The sequence below is a fragment of the Poecilia mexicana genome, unplaced genomic scaffold (assembly GCF_051168715.1).
Source record: "Poecilia mexicana isolate PSO_F unplaced genomic scaffold, ASM5116871v1 scaffold_9, whole genome shotgun sequence".
Classification (NCBI taxonomy): Eukaryota; Metazoa; Chordata; class Actinopteri; order Cyprinodontiformes; family Poeciliidae; genus Poecilia; species Poecilia mexicana.
In genome coordinates this window covers 1,402,501-1,417,284 of record NW_028263378.1, presented here as the reverse complement: position 1 = coordinate 1,417,284, position 14,784 = coordinate 1,402,501, and the positions used below count along the sequence as shown (strand labels likewise).

The 14,784-nt window shown below is 41.8% G+C and overlaps 3 long non-coding RNA genes across 3 annotated transcripts; 1 reads left to right on the top strand and 2 right to left on the bottom strand.

Annotated features, from left to right (window-relative positions):
* The first annotated feature begins 1,292 nt into the window (after positions 1-1,292).
* On the top strand, positions 1,293-2,576 carry LOC148157570 (uncharacterized). The gene is made up of 2 exons (XR_015764223.1): positions 1,293-1,602; positions 1,945-2,576. It is a non-coding gene; the product is annotated as an uncharacterized LOC148157570 (long non-coding RNA).
* Positions 2,565-4,698, bottom strand: LOC148157569 (uncharacterized). Its single transcript, XR_015764222.1, has 2 exons — positions 4,106-4,698; positions 2,565-3,395 (listed from the first exon to the last, which is right to left on the bottom strand). It is a non-coding gene; the product is annotated as an uncharacterized LOC148157569 (long non-coding RNA).
* Positions 4,699-7,435: 2,737 nt separating this feature from the next.
* LOC148157568 (uncharacterized) lies at positions 7,436-8,745 on the bottom strand. Its single transcript, XR_015764188.1, has 2 exons — positions 8,308-8,745; positions 7,436-7,900 (listed from the first exon to the last, which is right to left on the bottom strand). It is a non-coding gene; the product is annotated as an uncharacterized LOC148157568 (long non-coding RNA).
* Between the last annotated feature and the right edge of the window lie 6,039 nt (positions 8,746-14,784).

Genomic DNA, 14,784 nt, shown 5'->3' with positions numbered 1-14,784 from the left:
TTAAACTGATCCCAGACAGACTCCGCCTCTCTGCCAACATGCTTCACCATAAGGACCAATTAAAGACGCTGTGCAGTTATTAATAGGTTATTAATAGGTTATTAATGGGTTATTAATGGGTTATTAATAGGTTATTAATAGGATTCAGTCCAAAGGATAGTCCAACTGAATGCGATAATTTTCTTTTTCTAAAGGTTCAGAACATGTTTATTTATGAAATAAAAACAACTGACTATTCAAAATAAGTGACAATAAAAACTGTTCAAACAGAGAAAACTCACATTTTTTAGCAGAAACGTATGGAGTTAGATTTGTTTCACAATTATTCAATCAAAAAAAAAATCATGTCAAACAAAAAAAGTAGTATTCAACCAAAAAAAAAATCATGTCAAACAAAAAAAGTAGTATTCAATCAAAAAAAAATCATGTCAAAGCAAAAATCACTAAGTTTTTTTTTTAAACTTTTTTTTTGTTTTTGGTTGAGTCTCTTTTTTTTTTGGTTGAAACTTTTTTTTTTGGTTGAGTCTCTTTTTTTTTGGTTGAAACTTTTTTTTTTGCTTGAGTCGCTTTTTTTTGGTTGAGTCGCTTTTTTTTTGGTTGAAACTTTTTCTAAGTTTTTGGTTGAATTCGTTTTCTTGCTTATACAACTTTATTTGCTTTGGGGAAGCTTACATGAACATTCTGGGCGGGGCTTAAGGACGAGCGATGTAAGACGTGTTCCGATTGGTTAGCGCTGACTAAAGCGGATGACTCCCTGAGATCTCAGAACTCTGTCCCGAACTGCAGGGCTTCGGTGACGGGACACAGAATGTGGATGGTAAGTAATCTTCACAAAATTACACCGTTTAGCAGCTTCTAAAGTGTCCACCCTGTTTCAAAGAAGAAATCTTACTCAACTTATGACGACAGTCACATATTTTGTCTGCCGTGATCCCCGGTAGCATATTGTGCTAGCTAATGTTAGCACTAGGTAAAGTTCATAAACTAGGCTTGTGTAATATTCGCCTGTCTTTATGTTGAATTCGTTAACCAGCGCACCTCTGTTGAGTGGCATTAAGCGTGGAAAATACCAAATATATCTGGAGGAAATATGTGTTAAAAAACTGTTGCGCAATCCTCAGTGTGTGTGTGTGTGTGTGTGTGTGTATTAACTAGCATTGAAGCTAAAATGGGAAAACAGCGGATCGTTGCTCCAATGTTATCAGGTCCACATTAATCTGCACCACACGTCAAGTGACTGTGCAGATGATTTATTTACCAAGCACATAATCAATGCTGTCGATGAGGGGAGGCAACGTAACTCTTAAATATATATTTTCTTCCAGATGTAAAATGTAAAACTAAGCTGGTAGGTCACAGGCCGAAGGAGGATATTCACATAATTTCTGTTTTTTTATTTGGTGGGTGTGTGTCCTGTACTTAGTTTTATTCCGAATTACATGTAATATGCCTTTTGCTGTGTTATATTAAATTAATTTGGTGTTCTCCTAATTCCCCATTCTAGTATGACCAGCAGAGTGCAGCTGAAGGAGGACAGGCTTGTAGGTCTTACTGATTCCTCCAGCTGCTACAGACGATCAGAGCATGAGGATGGAGAGACCAGTAAGTGTTGAGTCAGAGAAGGTCAGGTAGGGAAGGAAGTGTTGCTTATAGGGGCCGTGTGTGTTTGGCTAAATATATTTTAACATACATTTTCTACTTACTAAATATTTCAGTTTACTCTCTCAGTAACTTCAGTGTTATACCTCTGCACTATTTTTTTGCAGTTTCTCTTATTGTGATACAGTAACTGTTTCACTTGAACATTTAATTTCCTGAGATGTAGTCAATTTATTTTCAATTAAAACTCTTAAAAAGACTTTAGGGCTTATTAGGTTTTGATTATGTTGTCTAGGTAAATATCATCACTTACTCATACTTTTTTAATTCATTTTTGTTTTTCAGATTTGCGTCAAAGCTTCTTGATTCGTTTCTGAGCCATGATTGAGACTCTCCATGATGTTCACCCAGGACAGAGGGGAACTCGTATCAACTCCACTCCATTGACCCCTTGAGACCTTCCTGTTGTTAAATTGCTTTTCCCTTGGATCCAAGCACCTGCACCTCACTGACCAGTAGTGACCATCAGTCCACAGTCAACTGGATCATCACAACATTGACTAACTTTTTATTTACAATTAGGATCTGAAAACCAGAGGACCAGCTACGCAAAAATCTACCTGCAAACTTTAAGCAGCTACCCTGACACTGCAGTGATCCTGGACTGGGCTGAGCTGCTCTTCCTCTCTCCTCCAGAGTGACGAGTTTTCATCACCAGTAAAGACAAGTTTGAGTAACTGCTGGAAAGTGTATTGTATATTTTTAGTGTTCATTTCGTTATACTGTTTGGACTTAAAATAAAATGTAATCTCTTTTGTAATACTCTACATTTTACAAACCTTTTTCCCTTATCTCAGTTGTAACATTATGTGAAGTATTTGCATGTAATTCGGCCTTCAAGCGAGATATTAAAATTAAACGCTTTCAAGCAATATTTCATCTTTTCTAAAACAAAATACAGAAAATACTTTCACAAAGTGGCTTTATTTCTGTCATTCCTCTTGTGAGTTGTATAATGGAGTGTTATGGCCAGGTTACAAGTATTTTTAATTATCAGAATGCAGTCATATTAGGATCATAAAGATGCAATTTTACCAGAAGAACATCTTAAAATATGGGAAGTCATTTTATGGAGAAGTCTTGGCTCCCTCTGACGAAACCAGCTCAGTCCAGGTGGTTCCGATACATTCAGTGGTTAAGAGGATCAACTGGCCACCAGGTAAGCATTGATGTCAAAATAACAAACAGAGCTACTGATGTAGGAGTATTTTCCATGTTGAAGAAAAGCTAAGTTTATAATGGGAGAGGGAAAATGATGCGTTTAGGTCAGCCAATGTCTCCATCCAGGAAGCCACTAAAGCCAAACAGAACTCCAGTCCAGCTCCAGCTGCAGTGAGGATGAAAAAGGGAGAAATAACCGAACGTTAACATGACAGGGAATAAAGGAAATTTTGTAATTCGCTTTTAATGTGTTCCAGATCCAAAAAGAAAAAGCTCTGATATAAACTTGTTTATTTCTGCCAGGATGTTGGTGGTAATTTTTGTATTTTTATTACAATGTATCATTAACACATAAGCATGCATTATTTTTAAAACCACTAAATAAAATGACTTGGAGAAATATATTTAGCCAAACACACACGGCCCCTATAAGCAACACTTCCTTCCCTACCTGACCTTCTCTGACTCAACACTTACTGGTCTCTCCATCCTCATGCTCTGATCGTCTGTAGCAGCTGGAGGAATCAGTAAGACCTACAAGCCTGTCCTGCTTCAGCTGCACTCTGCTGGTCATACTAGAATGGGGAATTAGGAGAACACCAAATTAATTTAATATAACACAGCAAAAGGCATATTACATGTAATTCGGAATAAAACTAAGTACAGGACACACACCCACCAAATAATAAAAAACAGAAATTATGTGAATATCCTCCTTCGGCCTGTGACCTACCAGCTTAGTTTTACATTTTACATCTGGAAGAAAATATATATTTAAGAGTTACGTTGCCTCCCCTCATCGACAGCACTGATTATGTGCTTGGTAAATAAATCATTTATTTACCAATCATCTGCACAGTCACTTGACGTGTGGTGCAGATTAATGTGGACCTGATAACATTGGAGCAACGATCCGCTGTTTTCCCATTTTAGCTTCAATGCTAGTTAATACACACACACACACACACACACACACACACACTGAGGATTGCGCAACAGTTTTTTAACACATATTTCCTCCAGATATATTTGGTATTTTCCACGCTTAATGCCACTCAACAGAGGTGCGCTGGTTAATGAATTCAACATAAAGACAGGCGAATATTACACAAGCCTAGTTTATGAACTTTACCTAGTGCTAACATTAGCTAGCACAATATGCTACCGGGGATCACGGCAGACAAAATATGTGACTGTCGTCATAAGTTGAGTAAGATTTCTTCTTTGAAACAGGGTGGACACTTTAGAAGCTGCTAAACGGTGTAATTTTGTGAAGATTACTTACCATCCACATTCTGTGTCCCGTCACCGAAGCCCTGCAGTTCGGGACAGAGTTCTGAGATCTCAGGGAGTCATCCGCTTTAGTCAGCGCTAACCAATCGGAACACGTCTTACATCGCTCGTCCTTAAGCCCCGCCCAGAATGTTCATGTAAGCTTCCCCAAAGCAAATAAAGTTGTATAAGCAAGAAAACGAATTCAACCAAAAACTTAGAAAAAGTTTCAACCAAAAAAAAAGCGACTCAACCAAAAAAAAAGCGACTCAAGCAAAAAAAAAAGTTTCAACCAAAAAAAAAGAGACTCAAGCAAAAAAAAAGTTTCAACCAAAAAAAAAAGAGACTCAACCAAAAAAAAAGTTTCAACCAAAAAAAAAGAGACTCAACCAAAAAAAAAAGTTTCAACCAAAAAAAAAGAGACTCAACCAAAAACAAAAAAAAAGTTTTAAAAAAAACTTAGTGATTTTTGCTTTGACATGATTTTTTTTTTGATTGAATACTACTTTTTTTGTTTGACATGATTTTTTTTTTGGTTGAATACTACTTTTTTTGTTTGACATGATTTTTTTTTTGATTGAATAATTGTGAAACAAATCTAACTCCATAGAAACGTTACCTGAAATGAAGAAAAACTAAATTATTGAGTTTGTTGGGAGCAGTGATGGATGTAATCTGGGAGGAAGGATCTGTGTTAACGCTGCTTTGTGCACCGAGGATGCAGCAGTTTATCTCTGCAGCTCTGCAGTTCAGCAACTTCCTGGTGTCTGAACTCACTGAAATGGTTTTCTCAGTGCAGCTCGCTGTGACCTCCATGACCCTTCATGACCCTCTGTGACCTTCCTGTGACCTTCCTGACCTGCTGGTACTCGTATTTTGACTCTCTGCTCTTCAGTCTCTACATGTCTGAACTCATCTGACTGAAATATTCGTCTCACTCAGACGTTTCGCTGAACTTGAAGGTATTTCAAGTTCAACACTATTGAACTTGAACTGCACCAACACCAAGAGAAACATGGAGGACGGGAACCTCAGAGGTGAACCAGAGACTCCTCCCTGCTCCTCTCTGCTCCTCCCTGCTCCTCCCTGCTCCTCTCTGCTCCTCCCTGCTCCTCCCTGTTCCTCTCTGCTCCTCCCTGCTCCTCCCTGCTCCTCTCTGCTCCTCCCTGCTCCTCCCTGCTCCTCTCTGCTCCTCCCTGCTCCTCCCTGTTCCTCTCTGCTCCTCCCTGCTCCTCTCTGCTCCTCCCTGCTCCTCTCTGCTCCTCTCTGCTCCTCCCTGCTCCTCTCTGCTCCTCCCTGCTCCTCTCTGCTCCATTTAAGAACTATCAGCATCTTGAACGTTTTTCTAAGCTCATTTTAAAACCAGTCAGAAAAACTGTCTGAATCGTTTATTCAGATGCTTTCAGCTCCTGGAAAAGTTTATTTCCAGAGAATCGTCTCAGACATTGTGGGGACCAGGCTCCGGTCCCAACAAGGAGCAACTGGTCCCCACAATGTAGTATATGTCAGGAAAATCGTTCCCACAAGGTATTACAAACACACACGCACACACACACACACACGCACACACACACACACACACACACACACACACACACACACACACACACACACACACACACACCCACACCCACACACACACACACACACACACACACACACACACTCACCGCAGCACGTAGGCAGGATCGTTTCATTCTGGGTGAAACGTTTTACTCCAGGATGATCTTCGCTCTGCAGAGAAACATCAACTTTTCTGTCTGGATTCATTTCTGCTGACGTCACGTTTATTTTCACGCTGCAGAAAAATTACAGCTGAGAGACGTTTCAACATCTGCTGTAAATATTACACATCCATCCTGACATCATGCAGATGATTGATGAGTGAGTCTGTCAGTGATGGGACCAGAAATCAGCCGACTATTAATTCATGTTTCATAATCACACCAGCAGTGAAGTTCATCTCTAATTATCAGTCATAATTTCCAAGTTATGGCTCAGAAAGACTGACTGTGGCTGAACTCAAACTCAGAAACCTGAATGGGAAAACATCAAGTTTAATATTTAATATTTTGTTGTCCTTTTCAAACTGCTGCAGAATTTAAACTGAAATTTTCAAAACAGCCAAGAATATGAATTTATGGGAAGCTGATTAAGGATAAAGTTAGCAAAAACACTGAAATAAAAATGAGCTCTGTTAGCGCATTAGCAGATTCCTGAAAGTGTGGAGAAAACCATTTTCATTGAAGGTACCGGTAACAACCCCACTGGTTTTCTGACTTGCACTGAGTTTGATTTTGTTTCCAAACTGAAGTTTTTTAATGAAAAGAACCAAAACCGACAGACAGGACTCCTTATTTTTGATCTTTTTACAGATCAGGCTGTAGAAACACCAAACCAGTCGGTCTGGATGTTGCTGCTTCTCTTTCTGTGATGTTTCTCAGGATTGGATGTGAAACTGATTTGGTTCTGAGCTTCACTCTTCATGTCAGTTGGGTAAATCGGCTGCTGCTGTGATGAATCCTTTGTTTGGTTTCATGCTGCTGGTCCAGTCAGCTGATGTTGCACAAGCTTCACATTCCAGACGTGTTCAGACGTCTCTGCTTTCTCTGAGGGTTTATCTCTTCACTGTGTGTTTTATCAGCCTGCATGGGCCGAACCAGGGATTACCTCCGGTTTGAGTCACCGGTCCAGATCACAGACCCCGAGCCTGAGAGGACTGAGAGGTCTGAGAGGACTGAGAGGACTGAGAGGACTGACAGGACTGACAGGACTCCCACACAGAAACCGACACACGCAGCCCGACACACGCAGGCCGCCTGGCGGCTCTGGAGCAGAGGAGACGGAGGAGACGGAGGAGACGCGTTGGGTTTCGATGGAGCGTTGAATCACCAACTGATCGCTCCGTCATCCGTTATAGAAGCAGCTCTACTGTCCTTAATGATGAAGTTATTCTACTGTATTTTATATGAGCAAATATGAAGGAGGCATTTTCTGTTTTTTATTTTATTATGTACATGTAGGGAAAACTGGGACTGAATATCATCTAAAACTGTTGATTAAATGTTATGCATCATGTTTCATATGAAATAACAAAGTTAGATAAATATGTGGAATATTCTCTGAGTTTTTTCTTCACCTAAATCTTTGAGAATATTTTTTAAATTTGAATATTTCATTTATTTTCTCTTGTTTATCAGATGAACTGGTTATAATTTTAAATAAATTTGCTGTAAAGGTAATAATTCCTGCAGAAATGCAGATGAACACAGATGCATAAATGTAGTGAATGGCAGTAATCATTATTTTATTTATGAATCAGAATAAACATCTTTCACACCCATTAATGGAAAAAAACACATTTATTTATTAAAATCAACACTATTCATACATGTGATGTAATAATAATATTATTAAACACTTTAGTTTTGCAGAAATCTAAACCATGAGCGTTTCGGCTGGTTTATCATCTTCATATGATGAGACCTTCACTGTTTTACTGTCGGTTCTTTCTGCTGTAACACTGAAACCATCAACACCTGCAGAGATCATCTGGTCATCTGATCATCTGGTCATCTGATCATCTGGTCATCTGATCATCTGGTCATCTGATCATCTGGTCATCTGGTCAGACTCAGAGTTCTGTGTTTTCTGGTCCTGATGCTCCGTCACGCCGCCACACGCTGCAGCTGATGTTCCGGCGTTCTGTCCGCCGCCCGCCGCCTCCAGCTGTCCTGACCGGAGAATCTGCTGGTTTCTCCCTGACTCCCATCAGCCTCCTGAGGACAGCATGTCGAACGCTGCAGCTCTGCAACAACAACAGAGGCAGAAAACCAACTCATGAAACAAGAATCAGATGGATGATTCATCCAAAACCTCCTGCAGAGGAAAGTGGAGAGTTACAGTAACTCTGATCTTTATGCTTCACTTGTTATCCATGAATCTCTGGATGTGTGCAGAACCACCACAGGCTGAACGGACTGTCAGGAGCTTTCATGTTTTCTATGTTGGTTAAAAACTTTGTGATGATAAAAGTTACTGATAATAAATGAAATGAAATGAAGTAATAATATCTGAATCTAAAACGTAAACTGGTTCATTAATACTGCAGAATAAAATGTGAAATAGAGCAGATTGTCAGCCAGCAGTGTGAAGGTGTGTGTGTGTGTGTGTGTGTGTGTGTGTGTGTGTGTGTGTGTGTGTGCAGTCGGTCACCTGAGCAGGTGTGTGTGTCCTCGCTCCAGATCTGCAGGACGACCAGCAGAGACAGCAGCAGCAGCCAGCGCCTGGCCGGGTCCGGCGCCTCCTGGTGGCGGGGTCTCCGGCTCTGGGTCGCCGGGTACATGACCCTGCGGGGTCGGCGGGGTCAGGCGGAGGTCGGGCAGGAAGCAGAACAGGTGCTGACTGCCTCCACAGGAACCGGGTCGCAGCAGGACCGCATGCTGGGCTCTGATGGTTCTGCTGCAGGTTTAACTGATTTTCTGCTTTTAGCCTCTGCAGATTTAAGCTCCAGATTTTTTCTGTCGCCTGAAGCTGAACACGTTTATCTGTTCCTGAAGTGACCTTCACGTCTGACCTGCAGGAAGCTTTGGTTCTGATGGTCCTGTCTGTCAGTCCGTCTGGGTCGGTATCAAACAAACGTCTTCATAAATGTCCCTGAACTACACCTGAACTGAACTTTTCAAACCGTCTCCTGTCAGTTTAAATAGAGCAGGAAGGAGCAGGCGTCCTGCCTCTGGCCGCTCTGACCCGCCCACCTGTGGAAATGTTATTATTGGGAGCTAAAAGTATTTTTAGTCGCACGCAGACGCCATCCTAGAAATTACCTGGTGTTTACAACTGGAAACCTGCTGCAGGGGGAATCCCTGCAGAACGCCGCAGCGAGGAGAGAGACTGAAGACCGACCAGGACCGGGTCAGCATCAGGGTCAGAATCAGGGTCAGCATCAGGGTCAGAATCAGGGTCAGCATCAGGGTCAGCATCAGGGTCAGCATCAGGGTCAGCATCAGGGTCAGAATCAGGGTCAGCATCAGGGTCAGCATCAGGGTCAGCATCAGGGTCAGAATCAGGGTCAGCATCAGGGTCAGAATCAGGGTCAGAATCAGGGTCAGAATCAGGGTCAGCATCAGGGTCAGCATCAGGGTCAGCATCAGGGTCAGAATCAGGGTCAGCATCAGGGTCAGAATCAGGGTCAGCATCAGGGTCAGAATCAGGGTCAGCATCAGGGTCAGCATCAGGGTCAGCATCAGGGTCAGCATCAGGGTCAGAATCAGGGTCAGCATCAGGGTCAGCATCAGGGTCAGCATCAGGGTCAGAATCAGGGTCAGCATCAGGGTCAGAATCAGGGTCAGAATCAGGGTCAGAATCAGGGTCAGCATCAGGGTCAGCATCAGGGTCAGAATCAGGGTCAGAATCAGGGTCAGAATCAGGGTCAGCATCAGGGTCAGCATCAGGGTCAGCATCAGGGTCAGAATCAGGGTCAGAATCAGGGTCAGAATCAGGGTCAGAATCAGGGTCAGCATCAGGGTCAGCATCAGGGTCAGCATCAGGGTCAGAATCAGGGTCAGAATCAGGGTCAGAATCAGGGTCAGCATCAGGGTCAGCATCAGGGTCAGCATCAGGGTCAGCATCAGGGTCAGAATCAGGGTCAGAATCAGGGTCAGCATCAGGGTCAGAATCAGGGTCAGCATCACAGGAAACATCAGGGTCAGCATCAGGGTCAGCATCAGGGTCAGCATCAGGGTCAGAATCAGGGTCAGCATCAGGGTCAGAATCAGGGTCAGCATCAGGGTCAGCATCAGGGTCAGCATCAGGGTCAGAATCAGGGTCAGAATCAGGGTCAGAATCAGGGTCAGCATCAGGGTCAGCATCAGGGTCAGCATCAGGGTCAGCATCAGGGTCAGCATCAGGGTCAGCATCAGGGTCAGAATCAGGGTCAGCATCAGGGTCAGCATCAGGGTCAGCATCAGGGTCAGCATCAGGGTCAGCATCTGGGTCAGCATCAGGGTCAGCATCAGGGTCAGCATCAGGGTCAGAATCAGGGTCAGAATCAGGGTCAGCATCAGGGTCAGCATCAGGTCAGCATCAGGGTCAGCATCAGGGTCAGAATCAGGGTCAGCATCACAGGAAACATCAGGGTCAGCATCAGGGTCAGAATCAGGGTCAGAATCAGGGTCAGCATCAGGGTCAGCATCAGGTCAGCATCAGGGTCAGCATCAGGGTCAGAATCAGGGTCAGCATCACAGGAAACATCAGGGTCAGCATCAGGGTCAGCATCAGGGTCAGCATCAGGGTCAGCATCAGGGTCAGAATCACAGGAAACATCAGATCTGATCTGGATTAAAGGATTTAAGAACCAAGAAAAGGAGGAAAACACACAGATTTGACAGGATGATTGTTTCTCTGCAGCCTGAAGAATGAATGTTTTCATGCGTTTCATGAACATAATAAATAAAAAATAATAACCTTAAATCTGGTATTAAACATACTTTTCATGAGGCCCAAATTTCTGTTCTTAAAAAGTTTTTTTCTGTTGATCTGATGTAAAATTTTGATTTTAAATTGTTTTATTTGCTGTAAGAAGAAAATCATCAAAATCCAAATAAAGGTTTTCAAACATCCATCTGTGTGTAATTAATCTATAAAATATGTTTCACTTTATGATTCAGTTCCTGAAATAAATGAACTTTTCAATAATATTCTGATTTATTGTAATCATTTTCTGATCAGGCAGACAGAGGACACAGGAGGACGCTTTGAGACGTTTTCCCAGAATTCCAGGTTGTTTCAGATTTACAGTTTTCATACCAACCCAGATGCTGAATCCAGACTGATTCCTCTGATCCTCAGTGAACCCAAAGCATCAGAAACAGGACTGAACACTCAGTGCTTCATGTCTTCACTGTAGAGATGAAATCAGACAAACATTTTCCCTCCTTTGTCTCGTGACGACTCGGCGTGTTTTCATTCTGTCTCCTCAGGCTTTCACCACAAAGGATCATGGAAAACCTCTGGAATGCTTTTCTACTTCTGCACGCAACACGAAATGACACCAGGCAGCGTTCTGCAAGCGCATCGCCGCCAAGCAGGGGAGCCGCCAGGAATCTTGTGCATCTGCCTTGCTTTCTGTGGTTCAATTCTAATAATTAACACATTATTTACTGCTCATGAATTTAACATCCAACTGTCCACATCCAGGTTGCTTAATTTGTTTCTTTTAGTTTTAGATACTGAAATGTCTCCCCATGAGCAACAGTCAAAAGCAACGTGCAAAATACACAAAGAAATCCAGACTTCTAAAAATGTGATGTAGCTGCATTTTACTCAAGCTGCAGTACATAACTTTAATAAAAAATATGTTTTCTCCATATTTGTTAAAGCTGTTGGTTTGTTATGAGACAGATAATCTGTGAAAATAATCAATCTCATTGGTAGCTATGCTAACTAAACTGAGCATTCACAGTTTGAATCTGCACAGCTCTGTGCTATGCTAGCTGCAGCACGGCACAAATCAAGAAGGAGGAAGGATGAGCAGCAACATATGAGATTGTGATTGACAGCACTAAAACTCACTTACTGGTTGATAGTGCAGAGGCAGAGGAAATAGATTTTTCACAGATTACCTCTCATACCATACTGTCACAACATAATGACAGTTTTAACAAATATGTGAAAAAAATATGTGTATAAAAGTTACAGCTTTAATTTCACTCAGGAGAGGACGGGTCAGGAGGGACGTGGGTTAGAGCTGCTGCTCATTCACTAATCTGTTAAGTGGTAAAAGGTACAAGGGACAAGTTAAATATATGAATATGTTGGTATTTTTTTCCTTAATTCATTAAATGCTAGTGAAATGGAGGCCAACAGTAGTCTGTAGCTAAGCTAATTATGTTAAATGGTTGATAATCTCACACAGTCTACCCACCTCTCTTGGAGAAAAACTGGGTTATAAATTAAAACTCTTGCCTTTTTCTCTCTCCCTCTCTCTTTTGTTGAAATCCTGATTTTATAACTTTTCTTAGCAGCACAGTAGCTGCCACAGTCGTTCGTGTTTCCCACTGTCTGCTGCTAACAGCATCACTCTGAAGCTCCAAGCAGGAACGAACCATTTAACCCAGGTAGGGGGGTTCAGGGTAAATATGGATGTGTGTTTTTTGATCTGGGAGTGGGAACATTAAATTTATACTGCTAAAAACAATCTTTGAAAATACAATATGATTAATTTTGTAATTGACAGGACCCTGATTTTTTTTTCCAATTTCTTTAAACAAAAATTAAATAATTAAATTGTGGAGGGCCCCAAGTTGGTCAGGGCCCCTAGAATTGTCATCACTTTCCCCTCTTTACCGCGCCCCTGGCACAGTAAAGGAGGAGGAGGAGGAGGAGGAAGGCACACCCAGAGAGCTGCAGGAGACAGGCAGCAGGAGGAAACCTGGACGTCCAGCCAACCAACGACCTTCAGCTTGAACCTGTTTGACCTTTAACATCAAAATGTCAAAATACTGAAAGCTCCAGCAGAAAAACTTCTTTACTGTCGAAACATGTTGAGGAAAGTTCAACAATCAGCTCTCTGCAGGGTCAAAGTTCAAAGAGAGTCAATAATTTTTTTTTTTGACTTTTTTCATTTTGCAGAGATAAATGATGTGAATGAATATTAAAAAGTTTCTGTTTTTGGATTTTACACTTGATCATATTTTATACATTTTTAATATTTTGTTATTGTGGCCGTTTGTTTTATTCACCTTGATGAAGCTGCTGCATTTCTTCACCAGGTTCCTGATCTGACAGGTTTTAATCTGAATGGGTATTAAAATAAAGGTTTAAATAAAGATTTATTTAAAATATAATAAGGAATAGAGATGAAGAGAGAATCACCTGGAGGAAGAGGAGCAGAACAGAACCATCATCATCTGGTTGAAATGATCCAGTAATTCATTAAAAAAAATAATTAATTAACAGCAGATTCTGTCAAGTTCGTGTTTTATGACACTTTTTATTGGTCTGATGTAATAATCCAGTTTTCAGAGAAGAGCAAAGTTTTGGATTTTCATCCACTGAAACCATAAATAATCTAAAGTAATAAAATAAGTTCATTAAATCCCATTCAGAGTAATAAATTGATATAATAAATTAATTCCAGTGAATGCATCATGACAGATTCCGTCGGTCAGTGAATGCATCATGACAGATTCCGTCGGTCAGTAAATGCATCATGACAGATTCCGTCGGTCAGTGAATGCATCATGACAGATTCCGTCGGTCAGTGAATGCATCATGACAGATTCCGTCGGTCAGTGAATGCATCATGGCAGATTCCGTCGGTCAGTGAATGCATCATGACAGATTCCGTCGGTCAGTGAATGCATCATGGCAGATTCCGTCGGTCAGTGAATGCATCATGACAGATTCCGTCGGTCAGTGAATGCATCATGGCAGATTCCGTCGGTCAGTGAATGCATCATGACAGATTCCGTCGGTCAGTGAATGCATCATGGCAGATTCCGTCGGTCAGTGAATGCATCATGACAGATTCCGTCGGTGAGTGAATGCATCATGACAGATTCCGTCGGTCAGTGAATGCATCATGGCAGATTCCGTCGGTCAGTGAATGCATCATGACAGATTCCGTCGGTCAGTGAATGCATCATGACAGATTCCGTCGGTCAGTGAATGCATCATGACAGATTCCGTCGGTCAGTGAATGCATCATGGCAGATTCCGTCGGTCAGTGAATGCATCATGACAGATTCCGTCGGTCAGTGAATGCATCATGGCAGATTCCGTCGGTCAGTGAATGCATCATGACAGATTCCGTCGGTCAGTGAATGCATCATGGCAGATTCCGTCGGTCAGTGAATGCATCATGACAGATTCCGTCGGTCAGTGAATGCATCATGGCAGATTCCGTCGGTCAGTGAATGCATCATGACAGATTCCGTCGGTCAGTGAATGCATCATGACAGATTCCGTCGGTCAGTGAATGCATCATGGCAGATTCCGTCGGTCAGTGAATGCATCATGACAGATTCCGTCGGTCAGTGAATGCATCATGCAGGTCAGTCTGTTTTACTGTTTTCTTTATTCTGATTACAGAAACTTGAGCTGAGCCTTTTCTTCCTCCATTGTTCAGTGAATCTGCTGCTGATGCGTTGAAGCGTCATCTGGTTCTGTGTCTCCAGCTGAAGGTCACCTTTTGTTCTCAGAACCTCTGCGGTTCTGTTTCACTCCGGCTGCAGCTTCACGTCCAGCTTTGTGTCTCCAGAATCTCCTTTTGTCTGCAGATCGAGGCGTGAAGAAAGAAACAGATTAATTTACGCTCAGCCTGACGCCAGAACCAAACCCTCTGCTATTAATAACTCAGTCAGAACAGAACTTCTACATCGGTGTCATTTTCTGAATACTTTAGTCTGAAGTCACTGAAGGAAGAACGTCATCCAGGATGAAACGTTTACCATCATGTAACGTGTTGCTGATGAAAGTGACAATAAGAACAAATCATTTCTCCTTTTTAGGAAACTGTTTGACTGCATGACGTTATAATCATATCAATAAAAACATAAATACTTTAAGGACAGCAGGAGGTTCAGGCTTGTTTTTAATGAAGTTGTCACATATTACATTTCTGCATTTTGGACATTTAGAAATAATGTTTAACATATTAAAAATGATGCTGTCTAAATTATCTATTAAGTG